Source organism: Gymnoscopelus microlampas, assembly GCF_963454915.1.
Source record: "Gymnoscopelus microlampas genome assembly, chromosome: 2".
NCBI classification, from domain to species: Eukaryota; Metazoa; Chordata; class Actinopteri; order Myctophiformes; family Myctophidae; genus Gymnoscopelus; species Gymnoscopelus microlampas.
This window is the reverse complement of record NC_139939.1, coordinates 40,870,870-40,896,199: the sequence shown is the minus strand read 5'-3', so window position 1 is coordinate 40,896,199 and position 25,330 is coordinate 40,870,870. Positions and strand designations below refer to the sequence as shown.

Below are 25,330 nucleotides of genomic sequence, written 5' to 3'. Positions count from 1 at the left end.
TACACACTTCAGCTCCCCACTGCACAGGAACACACACACACACACACACACACACACACACACACACACACACACACACACACACACACACACACACACACACACACACACACACACACACACACACACACACACACACACACACACACACACACACACACACACACACTATAAAAGCAACAGGGATGCTGGTTTGTGTTCATTAATGGAAGGCCCATATGTTGGAATTGTTCCATTACAAATTCTCTAGATCAGGGGTTTCCAGACTTTTAATGTCTTTCTGGGAGGCAAACATACAAAAATATATTTTGAATATATGACACTATATAAGCCCCATCATCATGACACTTAAGCCCTATATTTCAAACATATAGCTGATCTTCAATCTTCCAGATCATAGGCCAGATATTCCACATTCTTTTATTTCATTTTAACCCTGCTGTACCTATTTTGGGCAGGTAAAAGTGATAAACTACAGCGTAGATTCTACACTGTAGTTTATCACATTTCTACACTGTAGAACATAAAACTAGCAGTAGTCTGGGTCCCTAATACCAACATTTAGAACTATTTCACTACTCAATAGAATAGGAGTAGTGAGTAGTGAGTAGTGAAATAGTTCAATGAAAATGTATTTAAAATGATTTTAATGTCACACACAATGACTTAGTTACTCTCCTTTCTTTGTTCACAATTTTCTTTTATCGAATAGGCATATAGAAAAATATTGAGTGAGTAATAAGGACATTGCCCAGTAAGCAGCAGAATCCCCTCAAGGACCCCTGGGTGTCCCGGACCCCACTTTGAGAAGTATTGCTTTAGGCTCCTGCCATCCTGAGTGATGGTAAGTGATGGTGAAGTAAAGGGAGGGGGCATGTCAAGCATACCCAGAGTACTCACTGATGAAAGGTTGTGGAACAATGTTTTTGGTTGATGATTCACTCTACCTTGTCAGCCTCCACAGTGATGTGCCACACGCAGCTCTTGCCGTCGCCATAGCTGTTGGGGTAGTTCAAGCTGGTGAAGGTTCCAGACTCTCCAGACAGTTCCTGTGGATTGCCGCAACCCGAGTCCACCAGGCCACCTGGAACGCAGCCATAGTTTAGTTCGGCGATTGCCAATCTGTGAGTCGGGGCCCCAAATAAGACTTAGTTTAGTTTAGTTATTAAGTACAAGGTACTTAATCATGTTATTAAGTACAACGTACTTAATATTACAACTTGTACTTAATAAGTGTAATGCAAAAGATATGCAGGGTGACTGTGCAAGGCTGTGTAAAAGTTGAGCCCTCTACACACTATCATTGCTGTAAGGACTGATAAAGATTTAGCGTGATAACGCTGCCCTTGACCACAATAAATCTATCACCTGTCTGTCACCTCTAATCTTACCAGATTAGAGGTGACACGCCGCAGGTGACATATAAGTACAATTGACCCAGAGTACGAAAACGATGATAAATACATTCAAATATCCATTTTGTATAAAGACCATCCACTAACGAGATGGCGCATAGTGGCCAACTCAAAAAGTAAGACAAAACATTTACTGCAGCTGTTTACTTACTATGTAGGCAAGTGTTATACTGAATATGAAGTCATCTTATTCTCAGTGCTGTTGTGTATAAAGGATGCTTAGTGTGTTTTCTTTAATAAAGGTATCCATATTAACTCATGTGTTGATTTGATTGTGTAAAATAAGTGTTAAATAGCTCTATATTCTGATAGTGCTCATTGCTATAGACTAGAGTTGATTGGCTGAAATTTTGCAGCCCACCTGAAATTTTATTTTCTGTTTATTTAAGAGCTGAAGAGACAGGGAGACCCCTGTTAGTTAACAAACACTATAGGAATGATTACTATCAGAATATAGTGATTTAACCTTTTAACAAAAAAATGTTTTTTTCAACCAAAATTAAGTAAGAAGTTTCTGTATGGGACACTCACCGTTTTCATCAGTGCTAGAGTCTGCCTTCTCTGTGAAGTATACAACTATCAGGCCAATGCAGGCTCCGGTCATGGCCACAAACAGGAAGATGAGGAACTTCTCCAGGGTGCTCAGGCCCTTGGAGCCACGGGGCTTCTCCTTCTGATGCTCCATATCCATGGGCTTCATGTTGGCAAGACGTGTGAGCCAAAGTGAAGCTTGGCCAGCTCTCTCCAGCCAACTTATTATGAAGATCAGAGTGGAGTGGAAAGTATACCTGAACTTTGACAGCACGGGATGTACCTTGAACTCACCTTAAAGATCATTGTGGATGGCGTGGCGTGTCTGTTGGAAGGGGGCAATAGCGGTGACAGAGCTGATAAGGGAATGAAATTCCTGCTCTATGTACTTTTTCTAGTTAAGCAGCTGAAAACCCAAAGTAAGAAAGATGTGACGGAATCAAACAGACACAGACTGGTTAAAAAGTTAAAACGTTGACATTGTATTAAGAGGGAGAATCAATGCACGAGGCATCGTATAGCAACATATCTATCTCTGACTAAACGGTCAATGATCACAATAGTTATACACAAAGAAATTGTTATCCCATCAGCTCTGACGATGACAGCAGGCCTTGTCATAGGTTGAGATAGATGATGGCAAGGTGATGGTGTGACAGTTTATCTTGGACAAACAGCGTCCAAATGTCTCGAACAACACTTTGACCTCGGCTCTGACCGGCGTCGCTGGAGGTGTTGTTGCTTTGTCATAGATGGTCAAGTTAAATCCAGTGAGCTGTTATTGTATTCCTCCAGAGATAATCAGTGACCTCGGAGGGCCTGCACTCTGTACAGCTCATGTAGTGTGCCAATATGGCACGCTAAAATATGACATGATGACAGATACCAAGATCATTCTTAAAATACAGTAGATAGTTGTTCACACCTATCAAGCGGCATTCAAGCAATAAATCATTATACTATCATGCTGCTGTAGTCATGTCACTAGAAGTGAACTTGAATTGAAGTGTTAGCAGGCAAGAAGTAAAACTGCCACCTGGCATTGATAGCTTTGTGGTTAAGACCCCAACATGCCCTCTTATTGGCCTGGGTTTGAATTCTACCAAATAGTTCTCCCGCTCAGCTTTGCTCCTCTCTGTCAATAAACAGAAAAGCACATTTCTCTTTTAAACGAGCCAGATCCATCATTACTCAACATCCTTGGATAGTGCAATTTCATTTGCTGCTTTGTGTTAAAAATTTGAACATATAGTTATTGGGACTCTAAACCAGATACTTAATTTCCCTCCACAGGTTTAGTTCACAACATAACATATTAACTATTCCCTCAAGTCTCATTTCGAAACATGAATTATCTACTGTATATCCAAAGATTAATTGAGTGTATCTTTCCTTTTATTTTTTTCCCCCCAAATTGATTAAAATATCACAAAGCAAACCTGAACTGAATTAACACAGCTTGACTCCTGACTAATAATGTGGCATGGATTTCTTGATTAATGAGAAACATAATAGAGGGAAGCACATGGAGAAGTTTCACCTGAGCCCTCAAGCCAGTGTTAGTTGGTAATACATTATTAATAGATAGTCCAGGGCCTTTCCCTGTCACGTTTCCTAGAAAGATGTGTTTGGCTCTTAAGTGCCATTTACACTGAGCACTATATAAAGCACTATATAAAGATAACTATAACTATATTGTTCACCATAGTTTTTTTTAATAGCTGGTGTGAACTCTGCCATCCACTTGCCCTGCTCATATCTCCGCACCCATTGCCCCGATCCATGCTACATTTTGCACACACACTCCTTACCTGCCAAACTACACCCTCCAAGGACCCCCGGAGCTCCAGGGACCCCCAGCTGCCTCGGGGACCCCCAAGTGTAAAAAATGAGCACATGTGGACAAATTACCAAATGACCACCCCAACGGAGCTGCTCACGGGGCATTCCCGGGGACCACCCACTCCTGGTGCTCCAGAACGGATGCAAAAGTGGTGGCGCCCCCAGTGGAGGACCCCCTGCCACTGCAGCTCACATAAAATGCCGTAACAGCCCTCTTCTGTATACATGTGACCTACGGTCACATGTATTCAGTATTGTATGTGTATTCATGTATTCAGTGCTCAGTGTGAATGGCCCTAGAGTCTGTAAACATGGTCTTTGGGCCCATCAGAGTGATAAGCTATCTAAACAGATAACTAATGTGCAAACTATTAATGATCAACACACTGTAGGCCTTGACCGGACCTCAATAAATAAATCATTATTTATGTATTAATAGCCCATTCTCCAATTTTAATATAGGATGCAGAATATAATAACTAGGCTACATTACTTATCACTGAGGTTTTTAGCTTCCAAACAAATACTTGGAATTCCAAATACTTGGAAGCTAAAAAGGGTTCTAGACTAATATAGAGGGTAACCTGAACGCTCGGTAAAACAAAATACCGGACCCTTTTTTTCTCGGAACGCTCGGTACAAGCGGCCCGCTTGGTGATTCGTTACCAGCAAGGCGGACCACTCGGCCTGCTAGGTGAGAACAGACTACAGCCAGAACGGCGGTATAACAGTGAAGCTGCCATCGCCTGGAGGTCAAATCTGGGCTTGCCGCTATACCCGCTATTCATTTTGCCGACTCTTTGACAATTTGAGAATCTGCAAGCTCACAACATTGTGAGCTTGTAGATCTGCTAATCTTACCCTCAAATGGTGACACTGCCTTCCAGGTAGCTATGAAGCCTGTGTCTACTACTCTGTCTTTAGAGTAAAAGTGGACGTGCAGCATCTCGCCATCGCTCACCAGCTCCCTTGAGGGTGCAGCTGCAGTAGGTGCCTGGAGGGGAGATTGTTTAAATGGAGTATTTTGCAGTGTATATATTCTGCTCAACCTTTCAAGGAATCAGCTGCACATTTTACATTTACAGGAGGACATTTAGGAGACAATGTCCCTTGATGAACACATTGACAACTGTGGGGTTAAAACCTGTTAACCAGAGCGTATTTTTCGAGCCACGCTGCGTAATATCTGGAATGCCTTCTTAAACTATATCTCAGTTTAGTCTTATCGTTTAAGCTCTATCAGCTCTATTTTGTGTCACTGCCTCTTTGTTTTGCTACTGTCTTGCCGACACCTCTTATTATAATACCTGACAGAGCGCTTCTGCTGAGAATACTTTTAACAACTCATGTTTCACACTGTAAAGCACAACCATAAAGTGTGGAAATCATTTGCCTCATTAGCATGTGCATTAAGCCCGATTCATACTGCGTCGCACGACGCGTCACGTGCCGAAAATAGCAGACCTACAAGCTCACAACACGTCGCTTCAGCACCCACAGCTCGGTATAAACCTTTATTATGCCTGAGGATTTATCATGGCTGAGGATAAAATGCTGCATATCACAGCGGGCCAGTGATATACAGGTTCACAGCTAAGCCTGTCAGTGTGTATGTATACTGTATTGTGTACATACCCGACAACGGCTTGACTCTGGAATGCCATTTAGATCATAGGCGTCTGTTGCAATCACCGTGGAGTGTGCAGGGGAAGAGATATGGCCGTGAGAATAGAATGTATGAATCGACTGACCCAGAAAATTAAACAGCAGCTGAGAAGGAAAATGGAGGCCATTATGTACACATATATACTGTACACCGCATAAACACATGTGCACACGTAGTACACGCGCGCCTGCTCACATGCACGTAAACACACACACGTATGCTAATGTGATTATTTGTAGCCATGCACATCCACATATGCACACATGTTCGCATGAGTAAACACAAATACATGCACACCAATCTGGGAACCCATTCGTTTAAAAAATTGATAATTTTTGCCTCTGGGAGCACCTCCTTTTTTGTGTAGAAACGGGAATTTGGTTTGGCTCCTCCCCTTTCTTAGTCCACTTCCTCCCAGGTGCTTTGTGTTTATTCCTACTAACAACAACACTACATGTTGTATTACTTTGTGTTTGTGGGTTCATTCAATGAAGACAAGTTATTGAAAGAGTAGAGGTTCTTTACTGGTTGAATCTTGGTAGTAGTTACAGGAGAGGCACAACAACAACAACCTTCACTCGCGCGCTTTTAGACATGAATGAATGAGATTCTTGCGCATGCTCTGTGTGTGCTAGCTAGGCATTACTAGTCAACGGATGTACTGATCAACACAGGCAAAAGTAATCGAGTAGGCAAATAGGATTTGCTCATATCATTACATCTCCTTTTCTTAAAATAAAAGTTTTACTTTTATCAAATGAAATTAATAATTGCACTCTGCATTTTAACAGTAGTATTCACAACTCAGTATAACAGTATACACAAATCACACTCTTAGCTGCTTACAACAAACTTAAAGTCACAATAAACAAATTCAGAGTTTTCACAATTCACTCTTTACTTTTTTTTTTTTTCTTGTTTTCTTTTTCCTTACATCACTCTGCAATAAAGAAATAAACATTAAATGGTCACAACCAGTCTCTTTGTTGGTTTCACATTCCTTGTGGACTTTCTGACTGATTGCTGAGGTTGTTCAACAGTCTCTGTTCCTTGACTTGCTGTGGCTGGTCCTTTGAGAAGGTCTCGGCGGTTTCTGCGTAGTACAGCGCCCTCCTCTGTCTGAATGGTGTATGATCTTGGTTGGACCTGGCTCAGAACAGTCCCTTTCTGTGACCATGTGTTTGTCTTGTCTTTGAACCTTATTTGGTCACCAGTGTGTAGTTCAGGTAGGTTCCGTGTTCCTCTGTCATAATAGAACTTCTGCTTTTCTTTCTGTTGTTCTTTGATTATCCTCACTTTCTCCCCTTCTTTTGTTTTGAGCAGGTTCTCTGGGATGGGTAAGTTTGATCTCAGCAGGCGTCCCATGAGGAGTTGGGCTGGAGACATACCACACTCGAGTGGCGTTGTGCGGTATACCAGCAGGCTTTGATAGAAATCAGTTCCACTGTCTGCTGCCTTGTACATCAGTTTTTTCACTGTTTTGACAGAATTTTCCACTAATCCATTGGACTGTGGAAAGTGTGGGCTTGAGGTTGTGTGCTTAAAGTCCCACTCTGTGGCAAAGGTTCTGAACTTCTCATTTGCAAATTGTGGACCGTTGTCCGAAAAAACCTGACTAGCCACACCGTGTCTGGAGAATATGGCTTTCATGCATGTTATCACTGCTTCTGCAGTGGTGGTGTTCAGTCTACAGACCTCTGGATACAGGGAGTAATAGTCTGTGACAACAAGATAATCTTTACCTTGACATGCAAACAGGTCAGCACCCACCTTCTGGTAAGGTCTGTCTGGCGCTTGGTGTGGGTGTAGTGGTTCTGCAGGGTGACTTTCTTGAAATTTGAGGCATATTGTGCAGTTTGACACTTCAGTTGTGACATCTTGATTTATTCTAGGCCAGAACATCACCTTGCGTGCTCTCTTTTTGCACTTTTCGATTCCCAGATGTCCTTCATGAATCCTTTTGAGCATCTCCTTTCTCAGGCTCTTTGGAATGACAATCTTACTGCCTTTGTAAATTATGTCACCGACCTCAGATAGCTCAGCCCTGTAGTTCCAGTACTCTGCTGTGTCTGGTGAGCAGTTTTGTTTCACGTTGGGCCATCCATCTCTGATGATTTGACTCAATTGTTTCAGTGTTTCATCCTTTTTAGTCTCAGTCCGTATGAACTCCATCTTTGCATCTGCTACTGGCAGTGCACTTGTGATCATTTGTATGTAGGTATCCACATCTTCATCCAGTTTAGTGTTTGCACGCTCCTTTGGGTCAACAGCTCTGGATAGTGTGTCAGCTGTATACATCAGCTTACCTGGGGTGTATGCAACGTTTAGTGAGTAGCGTTGCAACCTGATCATCATTCGTTGTATGCGGAGTGGACAGTCATTTAGTGGCTTTTGGAACAACGTAATCAAGGGCTTGTGATCAGTCTCCACGCTGATTACTTGTCCTGACACAAACTGATGGAATCTCTCGCAGGCATACGTGATGCTGAGCAGCTCTTTCTCTATCTGTGCATATCGCGTTTCCGGGTCTGTCATAGAACGTGATGCATATGCTACAGGTTGCCAGTCCTCATATTTTTGTAGTAGAACTGCACCGAGCCCACTCTGTGATGCATCAGATGGTATTTTGATAGGTTTGTCTGGGTCATAGAACCTCAGGACCGGTTCCTCTGTGAGCAGCTTCTTCAGTTCAGTCCATGACTTTTCATGCTCATGATTCCACTGCCATTCTATGTTCTTTTCAGTTAGTTGTCTCAGTGGGGCCATTTTTTCTGACAGGTTGGGTATGAATTTTCCCATGTATGTGATCATCCCATTAAATCTTTGCACATCTTTTTTGCATTGTGGCCTTGGCATGTTTTCAATAGCAGACACCTTTCGTGGGTCTGGTCTGACACCTTCACTGCTCAGAATGTCTCCCACGAATGTCAACTCTGTCACACCCAGCTGACATTTCTCTTTATTCAGCCTCAGGTTTGCTTTCTTTGTTGCTGCTAGCACAGCTTTCAGTCTCTCATCATGCTCAGCTCTGGTGGCACCCCATATAATGATGTCATCCATTGAGGTATCAACTCCTTCTACATTCTCATAGATCATGTTGATTGTTTTGTGATACACTTCAGGAGCTGAAGCAATACCAAATGGTAGTCTTAGAAATCTATATCTGCCAAATGGGCTGTTGAACGTGCACAGTTTTGAACTTGGCTCGTCCAGCTTCATCTGCCAAAATCCTGAAGACGCATCTAGCTTGCTAAAATATTTTGCATTTGCAAACTGTGCCATGATATCTTCACGAGTAGGAAGCTTGAAGTGTTCTCTCTTAATAGCTCTGTTCAGATCTCTTGGATCCAGGCATATTCTGAGTTTTCCATTCTTTTTGTCCACTACAACGAGGGAACTCACCCACTCAGTCGGCTCATCTATCTTCTGAATCACGTTCAGGCTCTCCATCTTGTCCAATTCTGCTTTCAGTTGCTTTTGCAGAGCAAATGGGACTTTTCTGCATGGATGTATGACTGGTGGCACACTTTTGTCTACTCTGACAGTGTGTTCTCCTGGCAGGCAGCCTAGACCCTGAAACAGGTCTTTGTACTCCTCCATGAGTTCATCATATATAGTCTCTTTTTTTCTGTCCACGACAAAGACTCTCTTCACCAGGTGTAGTCTCTCACAGGCTGACAATCCTAGTATGGCCTGCACATCCCTGGGTACTATGATAAACGATAGCTTGTGCACTTTGTCTTTGTGTGTCACATTGACAATGCATTTTCCCTTCTTTGGTATATCTGCACCTGCATAGGCTGTCACTTTAATGTTTCCTCTATGTATTTTTGGTCTGGGTCTTATTTTCATGAAATCAGTCTCTGACATGACATTCACATTTTGCTCCAGTATCCAATTTGAATGGAAGATGTATGTCATTCACTTTCAGTGTTGTGACCCAATCATTTTCTCCTTTTTCATCATCATTTACAGCATCCACGTAGAATTCCTCTACTTCATCCTCGTCATCAACTGCATCTACCTTGCCTTTCTGTGCTTGGTTCTTGCAGCAACGGGCATAATGGTTGTCTTTATTGCAATTATTGCACTTTTCCCCATATGCAGGACACTGCTTAGGTGGATGTTGTGTACCACATCTAGTACAATATTTCTGATTGGCCATTTTATTTTTGTATGGTTGTCCTGCCCCTTTTTTCACATCAAAGGTCTTATTTTTGTGGAATCTGTGTGTGTCTTTTCTCACTGCATCCACGTTGCAACTACTAGCGTCACTTAACAGCTCTTTAGCCTGAGATCTCACTGTCTCTGCAGCTCTATACAGTGCTAAGGCTTTCTCCAGGTCCAGATCTGACTCTCTGAGCAGTCTCTCTCTCAGACCATTATCTGTGATGCCACACACAATCCTGTCTTTTATCAGTGATTCTGTCAATCCACCAAACTCACATGTCTTGCCTCTGTTTCTCAGCTCATTCACATACTGATCAATGTTTTCTCCCATTTTCTGCACACATGTGAAGAATCTGTGCCTTTCAAACGTCACGTTGCGTTTTGGAATGCAATAAGCCTCAAACTTTTCCATTATTTTGGGTAGCTTCATTTTATCTGCCTCAGTAGTAAAGGTGAAGTTATTGTACACTTCTAGTGCTTCATCTCCCACGACATGCAAGAAAACTGATGCTTTCATTTTAGCACTCTTTTCATCAGCTCCAATTGCAGCTAGATACAGTTCAAAACGCTGTTTGAATCTCTTCCAGTTTTCAGCCACGTTACCTGTTAGCTGAAGAGCTGCTGGTGGACGTAAAGCTTCCATTCTTGCTCCGTTTACAGTTCTCAAAGGTTAGTAACGTCGTCGTCTTTTTCAGCCGGTTTATTGCATCATCTTACATTCCACGAATTCCTCAGATTCCTTTTTCTCCGTGGATTCCGTGTATCGTTCCAATTTTCAAACTCTTCTCTTCCAATCCAGTTCTGACACCATGTATTACTTTGTGTTTGTGGGTTCATTCAATGAAGACAAGTTATTGAAAGAGTAGAGGTTCTTTACTGGTTGAATCTTGGTAGTAGTTACAGGAGAGGCACAACAACAACAACAACCTTCACTCGCGCGCTTTTAGACATGAATGAATGAGATTCTTGCGCATGCTCTGTGTGTGCTAGCTAGGCATTACTAGTCAACGTATGTACTGATCAACACAGGCAAAAGTAATCGAGTAGGCAAATAGGATTTGCTCATATCATTACACATGTTTAAGGCAGTGGTGCTGACAAATTCTTATATATATTCTTATATATCATTACATGCACAGATGCGCACATACACATGCATGCATGCACACACACACAGATTGACATTCACACATGGCCTGATTTCATACTGTACCTAGAGAGCCTGTTGTGTCATAGAGGGTAACTTTGTCGTTGATGCACATCCAGCTCTCCTACAGGGAGAAGTTGTGGAATTGCAGGTGGACCACTTTGCCAGTGGGTGCTTGGATCATGCTCCACTTGGCAGTTGCCTTTGTTGCTGTAGCTGCCAGGGTAACCCATGGAGGACAGGGTGCCCTCTGTACCGGTCAAGTTCTTTGGCCCACCACAGCCAGATGCTAGAGAGAGAAAGAGAGGGGGGGCACAGGAAAGGGACACATGACGATATATTATAGGTCATACACTGTCATATACGTGGTAATATGTAGATTCATTCATATAGATTCACCACAAACACACAGACAGATGGGGGAGCATGACAAAATTAGCCTGGAATCCAGCCTGATTCGCTACGTTCGTCTTTTTCTCACTTCACTACTCATTCTTTCTGGCCAGGGTCCTATTTGACTTTTTTATTTCCATTACGAAGGCAAGTCAGGAAGTGACTACAGACCAATCAGAGGCTTTCCAGACTCGCGAAGTGAGAAAAAGAAAACGCGTAGAAACCAGGCTGTATCCCAGGCTATGATAAAATAGGATGGTGCTATTTTTCCTCGCAGCATGCACTCCACCTGCATGGCGTGCACTGCACCTGCATGGAGGGTAAACCCCATGTCCGCTGTAATACAACCTCAACTGGTGAGTTTGGGTCGGTGTAGAGTAGAACAGTGGTTCCCAACCTTTTCTGGATCAGGGCCCATTTTTATATTCATTTAAAGGTAGGGTAAGTGATATTTTTGGGTTAAAACAAAACTTTTTTTTAAAAAAAGGTTGAAGAACTATACACTAATACATTCTGATTGTAATCATTGCTATAGAGTGTTTGTTCAGTGACAGGGTTCTCCCCGTCTCTCTTTTCTATCCTAATTGGATACAATTGGTATACCTGAAAATGCATTTTCTGTTCAATAAAGAGCTGGAGAGACATGGAGACTCCTGTTACTGAACAAACACTCTATAGCAATAAATACCAGAATATAGAGCTATTTAACACTTATTTTAACCAGGGAAAATCACTTACCCTACTTTTAATGCTCTTTTGCCAATTATTTGGGGGCCCACTTACAATACGAAAAAGTACATGGAAGTACAGTTCAAAGGTCAACTAAAAAGGATGAAAAACTAAAAACATGTGCTAGGGGTCTAGGTTATGACTTTTACCGGGCCAGTTTTGAATTGCAGCCTCCTGAAGGTATTCTTTTATGGCAGTTTTGAATGAGAGTAGAGTTTTACACTCCTTCACTACTTATGGTAGGGCATTCCACATTTTTGTTGCATAGCAGGAGAATGAATTCAACCCCTTGTTTGTGCCAAATCTGGGTTGGACGTGATCAGTGGAGCTACCTCTGGTGTTGTGATTGTGGACTTCATTTACGTTTTTGAAGTACTTTGACAGGTACATGGGTATCTTAATGTTGTGGTGTATCTTGTAGACCAGGTCCATTGCAAGTTGCTGTACTCTGTCCTCAACCCTGAGCCTAGCAAAATGAGCAGGGGTTAGGTAAGTTGTAGGTTCAAGGCCAAGAAGTAGCCTTACTAGTTTGTTTTGGGATGTCTGGAGCATTGTTTTTAAGTGGTGTTGTGGTACCATGAGGAGCATGCATAGTCGAAGTGAACTTGGATGAGGCCCCCTGTAAGAATCCTCAAAGTATTCTTACTGACTAGAGAGGAAATCCTATACAAAAAGAAGAACAAGTTGGAAACGTACTGTGTTCAATGTACATGTCTCTGCAGATGACGCTCTCAATCCAGGGGATGTAGGCAGAGGAGCGGGTAAACACAGAGGGTTTCATGTTCCAAATACAGCCGAAGGGGCCAAAACTAGTGATGCCGTGCACCTCCCAGGGGCCATCCGTAGTATCCTGACACACCAGAGGGCCACCTGAGTCTCCCTGTTTCACAAAATGGCAATGGTTACAATGTAAGTTTTTGAACTGAAGCCTCTTTAGCCCAGCACCCACCAGTCAATGTGCGTTAACTAAGTTACCTTTCAAAGGTTACAATGTCATGAGCATGTTTTTGATATGAAATATAATATTATAAAATCAAATGTAATGATTTAAGCCAACTCTCTCCCCACATTTGAAATGCCAGCTACTGTATCATTTCATTCACTAGGGCAGCTCATCAGTGACTGTAACGTTAATCTATTTATTCAATTTAAGTGTTGATCAAATGCTATTTGCTAGGATATGGGTATGTGATAAACATATTAATTGTATCCAACCACGGACATGGCTATATAACACGCTGCCCCTATCAGCCTGAGGGTACACTTACTCTGGGTTGCACTTTTGTCATTGTTTTTACAAGAATACAACTGTGTTTACCTGGCAGACTGACGAGAGCTCATCAGGCAGGGTGTAGCCACAGCAAATCATGGAGGTTTTAACATGGAACCACCACCAGTCTGCCCTCTTACAGGTGGCATACCCGGCACCACAGGCAAGGCCACCTGGTTCAGGGCCTCTGCCACTTTAGAATACACGGAATCACCTGGTTAACAGAGAAAAAACAAGTAGAATGGGTTTGGAATTAATTTATGGACACTCCAGTCATGTGCCATGGAGGGCCATATGTAGTTGTGTTTATTCCATTTCAGGACTACACCTGGTGAGGTCATTAACCACTTTCAACCTGGCGTCATTATTTTGGGCATGTCATTAGGCAAAAATCTTAAAAATTGTTAAAAGTTTTCAATACAATTTTTTTTAAAGTATCTAATCTAATCTACAAGCTCACAACGTGTTCAATTGCGACACGTTGTGAGCTTGTAGATCGACCATATTCACAACTTTTGCACGACACTATCATATGAGTATAAAGTAACTGCTTAAGAGGATAATTGGTACATCTTCAACAACTTATGTGGGAACTAATTAGTGAACTAATGTGGTTAGTATGCAGTTGGAATGATACAGTTGGCTCTCCATGGCACAAATCAATCATTGAGGTATAAATTAGAAGAAATGGTGTCTATAGTTGATACTGGAGTACTGGAGGAAATAATACAACACTGGAAGTAGTTACACCTTTGTTCCAGCAGAGAGCGTGCAAGCTGTTCCAGTTGCACCTGAAGGAATGTTTTATGATCTATGCAAATTTGCCTCATTTGAAGTAGATCAACACAGCAAAAATGCAAACACACACACACACACACACACACACACACACACACACACACACACACACACACACACACACACACACACACACACACACACACACACACACACACACACACACACACACACACACACACACACACACACACACACACACACACACACACACACACACATTTTTAAGTAATGAAAACAAAATAACAAGCACCAGTTTCATCTCCCCATGCCAAGGTGTAGCATTGCTTGCCCCCTGGTAGGACCTCCTCCACGGAGGGTAAGCAGGCATAAGAGATCTCCTTGCTAGGAGTCACCTCCCCGTCCAACCTGACCAGAGCGATGTCAAACTCTAAGGTGGAGACGGTGAAGCCCTCATGGCGGTAGATTCCTGTCACGTTGAAGCAGCGTTCGCTGGGCTCCGTGTAGGTCAGGTTGTGTTTGCCAAGGCACATGCGCCGGCGTTGCAGCTCATCTGCATAGCTGGGGAGGAAGGGGGGCAGGGGGGAATAGGTTAATCGATACTGATACCACACCATGCACGGCTAATGGAAATAATCGGGGTGTTCTAAAAAAAGACTTTTTTAAAGGTCAATATGAGCTGACAGAGCATACTATTATGCGTTGTGAGGAAAATAGATTTCTCTTTTTAAAAAGGGGATTGAGCAGTTCATTCCCCTGAGAGGTTTTCAACTGGAAGGCTGAGAGTGAGATAACAGAAGAGAGAGGCCTCTGGCAGAATTAATTTCAAGGATAGAGATGTGCATGTGTGCATCGAAAGACGAAGACCCAATTGACCACCACAGACTGGGCACAGCATAACTAAGAATGGTAATACTGAATGAATTTGCATATACAGAATTTGATCTGGCTCTGAGTCAATGTCTAATGTCAACAAAAAGGCCAAAAGATTATATAATACATAGGCTTTCGACCCTATGTTCCCCATTACGTTTTTTTTTTACGCATTTCCATTGTTTATTTAACTGTTTTCTGGTAATGTCGTCTCTCGGGATCATGCATTGATCCAAATTTCCCAGTGGAGATGATAAAGCCAGGTCCTTGCATCCCCCAATAAGACACTGTGCACACAGTCTCTACACAGCATCAGTATGGCTCTAGTCATACTGTGGTCCATTAGCCAAGTCTGGGGATTCATCTCTAACACGGTTTCCCTCTGGTACCATAGAAAGCCTTTAGTAAAACCACAGGCTCTCACTAACGCAGCCCAAACAAATGCCCAGCAAGATTGGCAAATAGGCTTCAAGGAAGTTTCTGGTTTCTCGCTGCAAACTTTGAATGGAAGTGAAGTGAAGAATTGAGTTAGCCTGGCTAAATCTGTACGACGAATCGGGATCGGGATAATCCAGTATGAACCAATCGCCAAAGAGTCTTTGAAAAAAAAACTTTGGCCACGACCCCATCTCAGAAATCGGCTGCATTGAGAGGCCTTTCAGACTGAATAATGGAGTGAAACGAAATTAAAATTCAGGCTGAGTGTCAGGATAGAATTGAGTCCCAATCCAAAAGTTTTAGTTTCATAAAAAATATAAAATAAACATAAAAATCTTTAATTTACATTTCTAATTATTATTTTAGGTATTAAACCCTATGCCATCACACGACATCTTCTCATTTTAATTTCTGTTATATGCACGGTATGTGAAAATGACAGGACCGAAATACTTACTTTATGAAGCAGTGAGCTGCTGTAAGGACCCAGTTCTTGTGTATGAGAGTTCCTCCACAGGTATGGAAGAATGTGGGTTCTGTACGGCTAGATGGCCAGACCTTAAACACATCATACTGCAGGTAGACAGGCAGGCAGGCGTGCACGCGCACACACACACACACACACACACACACACACACACACACACACACACACACACACACACACACACACACACACACACACACACACACACACACACACACACAGAGTAGCAAGGATGAGGGAGTACAGAGTAATAGACTAATAGAAAATCATTGTATTATTGTCATTAAAGATGATATATTTGCTCTGAAGGAACTCATTTCATTTTATCACTGAGTGTGGGTACTGTAATTACAGAACTGAAAGGTCTGCATAACAGCTTGCTGCTCTGTCACTTACTGTGCAAAACACGTTTCAACCACAAATTTGGTCTTCGTGAGTTGAGTTAATTACATTGCCCTAAAGACCTTTATTGAACATTACACATCATATGAACAATAGAATGATGCAATACATAGATGAAATATACACCCAATCCATGTATGTAACAGAACTCACTAATCATATATTGTCCAAAAGTAGAAACTGTTTACAAAAGATAAAAAACATAAAAATCACCAAAAGGTCTCACCAGTCCTGCGTATATTTACCCTCCCCATGGTCATTGACCAAGTCAGTGTTTAGAAGGTGTTGTCTTATAGTCCTCATTAAGGCTTCCAGGTTGCAGTGTATGGAGGGTATTCAATAATTAAACTAATAAAAGGAACTATGACATGATCAGCTGCAAATATACATCATGTACATGCAAGTGGATATACATGCTCAAATATGATATCATGTGATACACATGCTCAAATGTGATATATCCTATCTTACAATTGGGAATAAGGCGCATGCGCGGCTATGGGTCGTCCGTCGTGCCTCGGACGGTCTAACGGTCCTGTCGTTCATCCGGGTCCTACGCTGTTCGCTGTACTATCGACTCGAGTTAAAACCGTGCCTGTGTCTCTGCACAGGAGGAGCCGCACAGGTCCAGGGTTGCCAGGTTTCCATGTCACGTGACCAACAAGCAAGTACACACGCAATTCGTTTGCATCTTTCCCTTTTGTTTTTCACTCCATTAATCTCAGAGCTAGACCACACTAGGTCTCCAGGGACCCCCAAGGCTCTCACACGAAAGTCACTTTGGCCACAAGCAGGGGTGCAATCATAGATTTATATAAAGGCTAGATGACTCACCCGCGCTGCTGGCCAATGGAGTACGACGTTGCCACATGGCGGCCATCTTGCCACAGTCATTCATAATATTATGTCTATGGTGCATGTACTTTGAAATAACCATAGCGTGCTCAATTTTCATCCGATTTTCAAACGGTTTGGTGAGTTGTAAACACCAAAGATGTAGTTATGATACTGCATACTTAATGTTATTAAAAAAAAAACATGATTATAATTATGAGTATGCAGTATCATTACTGCAACTTTGGTGTTTACAACACACCAAACCGTTTGAAAATCGGATGAAAATTGAGCACGCTGTGGTTATTTCAAAGTACATGCACCATAGACATAATGTTATGTATGACTGTGGCAAGATGGCTGCGGTTGAGCTGCGCTTGCGACGCCCCCCTTGAGCCATCTAGCTCACTGGACGGCCTTGCACGCCGTGCCGGAACCTATTTGACCAGGAGCACACGCAGGCACACGCAATCGCATAGATTTAAAACTACTTTAAATTCACACCTCAACAAAGTTTTCAAAGGCTCCGGGCTCACGCCTAGAGAATTAACATAGGAATAAGCCTAGATGCATATCAATTGTCCATTGCGTGACTTGCAGTGTAGGTGTTAAGCGACGGGGAGCTAACGCTAACAGCCCTTGCGCTACACACACACACACACACAAAATGGAGTCTGTACGGTTGTCGATAAATGAACACATGACGTCGGTGGGAGAGGAGATATTGTGTGTGTTTTGGACAAACAGCAGTGTGGTGCTGATGTTTGTTGAGTGAAGCTTAATGTCGGTGTTCACTCTCCATTCCGACATCTCACCACTCCGACTAGTGGCTTCCGCGTGCGGTTAGGGTTAGGGTTAGGGTTAGGGTTAGGTATAGGGTTCGTCAACGTCGGAAAGGCGACATGTCGGAAAGGAGAAATGCACCCCTTAATGTCAGAGTGTTTGTGTTGGAGCGCCTCAGTGCGGCTGCAGAGTTCATGTGCAACATCTTGCATGCAGGCTGTGGCTTTACAGTTTTCCATTTTCCTTCGCCTTGTCTGTAGGTCTCCAGGGACCCCCAAGGGTCCCCAGGGTCCCTGGAGTATACCCCCTAAGTATACCCTTTCAGCCTGGCGAAGAAATGCGCTTCCAAGAGTGCCCTTTTCTAATATATTTTGTAACTTGTTTTGTTCTGCACCTGTGCTAAAATGGATGGATTGGACACATTGTTGTTGGGTTCTTCTACATAACTGTTTCCCAAACAATGGGTCGGGACCAATTTTTACGTTGCATACCCATTTTTATGGGTCGCGAGTAAATGTCTACTCTCCCTTATATTTGGTCTTCATGGATGAATAATCACTTCAGTTAAATACTCTTTTGAAAACTAAGAGTTTAACCATATTAACCCTCCTTGTGTTCCTATTCTGGGTTGAACATTTGGCAAAAATAGCAGTTGTACAAGCTCACAATGCATAGCGCTGCAATGCATTGTGAGCTTGTACATCTGCTATTTTCTGCAACAATATTTAGTAGTGGGAACAAGGAGGGGGCCAATAGACCCCTGCGGGAGTCCAGTCAACTAAATACGATATATAGGCTTTAACTGGTTAAACTGTCTTTTAGGATAGAGGGAAGTCCACTATCTGTATTATTAAGTTTAAGTTAAAGGGACAAGAACTGACAGATACAGAGAGAGATCACCATATATGGGCATATCAGTTGGATTGGTGGTGTGATGTAGGTGTGAGGGCCGCGTAGTTGGCCGAACCTCTAGCGTATGCCAATACTACATGATTATTAATGTAGCATTACATAAAAAATATACACAGTTGATGATGCAGCTCTATTGTATGCTTAAAAGAAAAACATTTTAAAACAAATTGGGGTCCCATTTGAAAATTTACCCTGCAAGCCAACTTTGGTTCATCTCCCAGACAGAAAAAGACTCCTCTAGGGCCAAATGGCTTAATTTTCAATAAATAGGCCTATAGACTATATAGGCTTTGTGCTGATATCCAAGGTACTGTACTTGGACCCCCATCAGAATGTCTTCCCCTCCTATATAATGCATTGCATTGAGTAGGGAACACATTCTCACAGCCATACAACATTTGGCATACATCTAGACCCATAATGCAGTGCTATATATGGGAGGGGCAACACATTGTGACAGGGATAAATACCTTGGCACAAGACCGGTCCTAATTCAAATGAGATTTCATGGCCATGTACAGTAGTCTGTGACAGTTCTCGATGGCCCACTTCACATTGCTGCATTTTAACCATTCACTCTCTAAACTAAGTAGAAATAAATTGAACCATTTGAATAATGTATTGTTATTATCCAAGACAAACTCAATGTGGAAATAGATTTCCTGTATAAGCCTGCTGTTCATCACCACAGCAGAAAAGATGCCTGTGGACAACAGACGCATGCAAGACACAGACATTGCTGTGATGCTGCTGCTGCCATGCTGAGGTGATGCTTCCAGTGTGTTCAACAACAGCAGCACTACGCTCATGTCCTCTCTATAATCTCTCAGTCTCTTTCAATCTTTCTCTCTCTTTTATCCATCTCTTCTCTGCTCTGGGCAGAAGGCTGGGTTGAAAAATAAAAACACTCGGCAGCGGCAGAGTCCATCTATAAAACTATTTTGTCCAATTCTCTTGGCAGGGGCCCCGGGGCCAGCTGGACCCCATTACTGGGTAAAGAATGGGTAAAGAATTGAGGTGACAGTCGGCCAGCAGGGAAGGTGTGCTCTCAGCACATCAAATCACCTTGTTGTTTCACACACATCTACTCTACACACAGCAAGCAGAGGGGATATGATGACACTAGGATGAAGGAGAGGAGGCTAGACCTCTCTGTTTCGCTGAGTGATTTAATTTCACGCTGCATCTTCAAGCTAAATCCTTGTACAATTGTGCCCAATGATTTTGCAGTCACATTTCAGGTCCTATGACTGCAGGTTTTGGACACACAATAAAATATGTATTATAGTATCCAATAATGGTTATTACCACCATAAGAGCTAAGCCACACGCGATGTGAAACATTACGTAACATTACATTGCAAGTGGTACGTTAGTATAAGTTGTCGGGTGGTTGGAGGGAGATGGAAAGCAGCTGGTGTGAATCCCCAGACAAACTGCAAATATTTGTGTGATGAAAATGAACAAAAAGGACTGCAGAGTGGTGGTGAGCATGGCATTTAACTTAACGGTAGAGGACAGTGGTATGTACAGTGGTATGGTATTTGTGCAGTCCAGGGCATTGCTGTGAGTCACTTTTCCATGATTGAATGAATGAATGAATGAATGAATGAATGAATGAATGAATGAATTAAAGTAAAATATCGCATAGAAGTCTCCAGAAATACTGTGGCGGCTAAGGTACCCCCATCTGTGAAACCAGCCTGTGAAACCAGAAATACCTTCACAGCTTACCGTCTCCCTCCAAGCCTTCCAATTGATTCTATTTCTATAAAGAAAAAGAAAAAAATGTGTGGACTGGACGCTCTCCATTTTCAAAAGGCCACAGAAGGCTTACCTATGGGGGATGTCGTCCCAGGGGTTGGGTGGGGTTGGCGGCTCAGTGGGGGCTGGCTGGTCAGGGTCTGTGCTCCAGTAGGCCCTGAAACCTTTGGCCTCTACTGGAATGCCTGCATGGAAACACATCAGCAGCCTGTTGCCCTCGGTCTGTATGGGCGCAGGAAGAGTAGTACCACAGAAATGTAAATGGGATTAAAAGATATTAAAAAGTATAATACTGTATGGTTAGGGCATAATATACTGTACTTAATTTTTGAAAAGAGCACTGTACAGTTAAACAAAGTAATTACTTTTCTAAGACATGTAATTTCATATGTTATGTCAAATTTAATACCTTTGTCACTATACTTTGTCACGTTGTAACAAAGACATGTCAGGAGATGAACCTGTCGTTCTCCTGACTCATTTCTTGGGGTACTAGCTAGTGATTGTGACGGTGATTGTTTCTTTTTTACATAAATGATTTAGCAAAATCTTGGAAATTGTTTGACAATAATGACATCCCCAAAATAGGGATGCCAACTTGAAAGTGGTTAATCATTTGCATTACATATTAGGCTTATACCACAACAGTTTAAAGTCATTTTCATAATTATTCAATGATGTAATTTTGCACCACGACTTACCATGCTTTTTCATGAGCAGGCCATTATCGTAGCATTTGGAGGTCAGGATGTCTTGTGAATGTTCCACATGCATTCTACGTTGGCCTTGTAGTTCATTGGCCAGTCCCAGAACTATATAACTCAGTTTTCTGCAGTAGTGGACATGCCACAGCCCTGGATCTCTGAAATGGTGACACAGAGAGACCTTGAGCATGGTACTAAACTGCTCCAGTGTAGATGCTCGTGGCAAGCAGTATAATGCTTGATTTATACTTCACCATACAATGGTGTTGCGGACTGAAAATAGCAGATCTATAAGCTCACAACGTGTCGCATCCACGATGCACTGTGAGCTTATATTGGCTATTTTCGGTACGCCATCGTACAACAGAGCACAAATTAGACTATATATAATAAGCTCCTGGGTGTGAATGTGTGTAAATGTAATGAGTGTGAAGCCCTGGATAAGACAAACAGAAATGAAAGTGAGAAAAACTGAAAGGCAGGCAGGCAAACACATAAAAATATAGACAGTCAGAGACAGAGAGACAGAAAAGGAGACATAGGCGCATCATTGTGAGTTTGTGTGTGTGTGTGTGTGTGTGTGTGTGTGTGTGTGTGTGTGTGTGTGTGTGTGTGTGTGTGTGTGTGTGTGTGTGTGTGTGTGTGTGTGTGTGTGTGTGTGTGTGTGTGTGTGTGTGCTCGCAAGCACGTGCACAGTATCACAACAGGTATGCCAGACACGTCCTTGAAGTATGTCCGGAATGTACTGTACACCTCTAATGATATTAGTGCAGAGACTTGCAGGGTCTGAAGAACCTTTACCAAAAGGGGTGTTGTGGGGTATTAGTGTGCAAGGTGAGGGTCTTTTTTCAGAAGAGTGAGTGGATGTGCGGCACATAAGGCAACAGGTTGATTCTCCAGAGTCAGCTCCTGGTCCATTTGCGCCATGAGTAGATTAGATGGAGAGGACTACTGCTGGCTCCACAACTCAATGGCAAAATGTATTTTTAATGAATCCCTTTTGCTTCAAATTCATCATAGAGCTTAAACATTTTGGATGGGTTGATGTTCACATGAGGCAGCACCAGTGTCACACGTCACATATTATCTGCTGCCTGCTGTTTTCCTGTAATTCCCCATTCTGCTATTCAATTAGAAATGCTTTCATGAAAACACCTTTGAAGATGGACTATTAGACCCAGCACTCAAGCTGTAATGATTTTTTTATATATCCATTTCACTACATATTCATAGATTAAAAACTTGGGGCATTGACTTTTATGTGAAGGACAACTGTGTGTGTGTGTGTGTTTATATGTACAGGTATGTGCGTGCGTGCGTGTGTGTGTTTATATGTACAGGTATGTGCACACACACACACACACACACACACACACACACACACACACACACACACACACACACACACACACACACACACACACACACACACACACACACACACACACACACACACACACACACACACACACACACACACACACACACACACACGGTCATTTTCATTGCTGTTGGGTGGAAACCATGCATGTCCATGTTTCAGGAATTGCAGAGCAGGTAATGTATATGGACCTTGTGTTCTCCAGAGCCTGCTCTCCCTTGAACCTCTCTGTTACCTTCTGTTACATATCTCTGATCACCACGTCATATCCTTCTCTTTCTCTCTCTCCTCTCCCACCTAACCCTACCCACCCTCAAACTGTCACCACTCCACATAACCTAAGGTCCCTAAACCCCTCCACTCTCTCCTCCTCTATTCTCTCCTCTCTACCCTCCCCGGATTCATTCCCCTCCCTCTCAACTGACTCTGAAACCTCATCCTTCCTCTCCACTATCTCATCTGAGTTCACCAGCTCTATGCGTACGGTACTACTAAATGTAGGAAATGGAAAAGAGAACCTCTGTTTCAACAGATCCAGTGTAGTTATTAATGAGTCACAAGCTCTTGTTAATACCTTTCATTGGTACAATATTTATAAAGCCCACAGCCACACTAAACCACTTTCATTTTCAAAAATGTTCAAAAATGCTCCCAATGTGTTGCAAAGCATTGTGAACTATTTATGCACTGCTGTATGATGAAGTAAGGCATTAATACATAACAAAATAAAACCATAAAAGTTGAAATATGGATATACAAGGGTTCCGCTCGACAGTGACGTAATGAAGAAGAGTACATAGCACACACTTGTCCACTGACTGTGTATACAGTAGGCTGGGTCTCACGTTAAGCACTCAAAGCGGAGCCGCATAGAGTAAAACAAAGTGTCTGCAGAGAGCTTGTGTGGTTTCGGAAAGCCGATATATATGTTTTTTTTAACTTCTTTTGAAGTATGCTGCCAGTTGTATTCTTTGTCAGTGTGTGTTACCTTCCTCTGACCTTCTACTGAGCACACTGACACCTTAAACTTTAACTACATCAGAAAGTAAAAGGTTGAGAGTTGGCACAGAGAGGGCAGATGAGAAGTTGAACACACACACACACACACACACACACACACACACACACACACACACACACACACACACACACACACACACACACACACACACACACACACACACACACACACACACACACACACACACACACACACACACACACACACAACGATACTGTCCCTCAGTGGGACTCTCAGTGGCCCTGAGACGTATAAAAAAAGACATATAAAAATGGGTGAGCATAAATCATTCAGTATGCTGTTGAAGGCCATTGCCCCTGTGGTGCTGTAGAGCGTGAGCACAGTGACACAGTGACTGTACCGTGGAGAGAGAGGACAGAATTCTGTTCTTCTCTCCTGTCATTCCTGTGCCAAGAAACAGCTGAAGAGGAGAGACAAGCTGAAGAAAATACCTTGTAATGCAATGGTGCGTGTGTGTGTGTGTGCATGTGTGTGTGTGTGTTCTGTATGTGCATGACGGTCATCTTTCTTCTTTCTCAGTCACACACACAGGACCAGGAAAATCATCCTTGAAATTCTACTATACTTGGGGGGACATTTGGCCCCCACAAGTAGTAACACACACACACACACACACACACACACACACACACACACACACACACACACACACACACACACACACACACACACACACACACACACACACACACACACACACACACACACACACACACACACACACACACACACACACACCATCAGTGTTTGTCTGCTGCACTTGTTAAGTGTAATGCATGCTGTCAGGAACAAACCATGCCCTCCTGCTGAGCCTTGAGAACCCTGGCAGGGGGAAATAGCAATTTTGACATATAGGCCAGGGGCACTGACTGGAGCTTTTAGGACAGGAAATGTTGTAATCCTGGCAGGACACTTCCTTTCCCAACACACGCATGCATAGTCCTACATGTTCGTATCCTATCCCCTCAAGCAGGCATTAATTACTAGCCTATTAATCCTCACCTTTACAGTCCACTCTGAAACCTACTGTATGAAGCACTACTTCCAAGCTAGTCTCAGATCTCTCAACAGTCAACAGACATTGATGAGTCTATCAGGTAAATATGCTATGAAAGGCTTATGAAGTTGCATGGAAGGCTTAAAATAATTAATTTGCAACACAATTCTATACAATACTGTATATGTAGTGGAGGTCCCTGCTTCGTTTCTCTCTCAGCTAATGGATCCTTAGCTTGAAAAACATTAAAGACCCCCTGACCTACAGTACGTCATTAAGCCCCCCCCCCCAACAGATCCGTTTGGCTGAACAAGATTGCGTGCAGAACATGGTGAGCCAACAGTGCCAACTGGGCATGGTTCAAACCAAACAGAGCCAGACTGTGCCCATGTGGAAATGCTATTTGAACAACGCAGCCATAGCTCTGACCTAGTCTCGTGTATCCAGACTTCCAGACAGATCTCAGCCTACTGATAAGTCTGGTGCAATTCTAATTATGTGTTGGCAAGAGCAGTGATTCTCAACCTTTTTAATATCACAAACCCCCAGTTGGATTTACATTAGGCCACGGACTGCCATTTTACACATTTCTTGTTATCTCTGGGACCCCACTCTCTCCTGGAAAATCCTCAGTGTTATTTAACTCTGAGAGTGTATCCATTTGGTTCCATGTGTACACTCTCAGAGTTACAGTCCCTGTAAGGGTCCATTTGCCCTGGAACCTACTGTATGTTGAGAACCAGTGGGATAGAGGTGGGCGGATAACAATTCAGTGATAATAAAAAAAGGAA

General features: G+C 42.7%; 1 pseudogene across 1 annotated transcript in view; it reads right to left on the bottom strand.

Moving 5' to 3' along the window:
* Positions 1–10,854: 10,854 nt before the first annotated feature.
* The window catches only part of LOC311055221, a 32,110-nt pseudogene continuing 17,634 nt past the window's right edge, over positions 10,855–25,330 (bottom strand). The window contains exons 7-13 of the transcript in view: positions 23,489–23,533; positions 20,489–20,637; positions 15,691–15,777; positions 14,215–14,483; positions 13,212–13,377; positions 12,590–12,773; positions 10,855–11,060 (exon numbers count right to left, since the gene is read on the bottom strand). The product of the transcript in view is annotated as an uncharacterized misc_RNA (transcript). The remainder of the gene's footprint in view (positions 11,061–12,589; positions 12,774–13,211; positions 13,378–14,214; positions 14,484–15,690; positions 15,778–20,488; positions 20,638–23,488; positions 23,534–25,330) is intronic.